Genomic DNA, 1,455 nt, shown 5'->3' on the forward strand with positions numbered 1-1,455 from the left:
CTCTAACCCCACCCTCCAGTCACCTCTGGCTCCTTCAGGAACAAGCTCTTTCCCCGCATTTCTGGATTCTAAATGGAAAAGAGGAACAGACAAGGAGGTGGGGAGTTGCTTCTGCCTCACAAAATTCATGAAAACAACCAAGTTTTCAGTTATTCACCCCAAAACCTAATTCAGCAGCAAATTCGGGGCTCTCTGAGTTTTCCTTTTCAAGGACAAACCTAAAGCGTCTGAGGAATGTGGTGAACATTCCCCCAAAGGAGCCAGAAGGTGAAATTGCTGGGCTGTGGTTATTGGCATTAAGGATTGAAATGGCAGGAAATTCCAGCAAAAAAATAAATGGCCTCTCTTTGCTTTGAGAGGCACCCTCCCGCCTCCCTGACTGTTCCCCCAGTGTCCCAGCCCAGGCAACACCCCTATTCCCCCAGCCCCCCTCTGGCTCCAAACACAGCCAGCCAACCCCTACGGTAGCTTCAGCTTCACAGCATATACTCATGTCCACACATCCATCCCCCTGCTCCACTTCAGGTGAGCGTCCAGAGGAGAAGGTGGGGCTGAAGACGCCGAGACACCATCCACCTTCTCCGAACGGCTCCGTGCTGTCTTGTCCCTCCATGAGCTCCAGCCAAAGCGTGGCTGCTGCACCTGCCCTGAGAACCTTCCATCCCAGGAACTTCCTTCCGGAACAACCCCACCCCCACCCCACCTCTGCCTCTCCAAACCCTACTCCAGCTCTCCTCCCCTGCTCCCCCTACCCACACCACTGCCACGCAGACACCGACACAGTGGCAGGGGATCCTCTGCTGCTCGAGGTGAGCCCGTGTGGGACAGAGCAGCACTGTGCCCCGGGAAGTAGATCGATCGCCAGGGCTTTCTCCTGGGGCACCTCAAGGTGGACTCCCAGCACCACCACCACCCCCTTTGGGTTAGTAGTCGAGCCCATTCACTGTTTGCACCCCTCCAAGGCCTCCACTCCAATAGGCAGATCTGGGGGGTGGTGGGAATAAACGTGGCTGGGAGACTGCATTGTTGGAGGGTGCCATCCAGGTGGTGGTGTCTGACAGCGACCCCCTGTCTAATAGAAGGGAGCACTGCGCGGTCCAGCGCCCGCCTCGCCATTGCTCTTCTGTCGAGGCCATCGGGTGGCCACTGGGTCCGTCTATCTGGTCGGAAGCCGGCCTTTTTGTCACTACCCGGTTACTTTACCAAGTATCATGGCTTTCTCCAGGGACTGGTCTCTCCTGATAGCATGCCCAAAGTATACGGGATGAAGTCTCGCCATCCTTGCCTCTAAGGAGCTGTGATAGGTAGGTTTATTGTGCCAACCTGGGAATGAACACACGTGGGATTCATGGAAGGGCGGAGAAATACATGGCTTGGCGAACCTCGCCTTTCTTGTCACTTGCTCTTTGATCATCGGACCAGTGTGTGGCTGCCTTAGCTTGTTCTCTGCCTCAA

Source organism: Echinops telfairi, unplaced genomic scaffold (genome assembly GCF_000313985.2).
Source record: "Echinops telfairi isolate 266 unplaced genomic scaffold, ASM31398v2 ScPeMD7_23;HRSCAF=83, whole genome shotgun sequence".
NCBI lineage: Eukaryota > Metazoa > Chordata > Mammalia > Afrosoricida > Tenrecidae > Echinops > Echinops telfairi.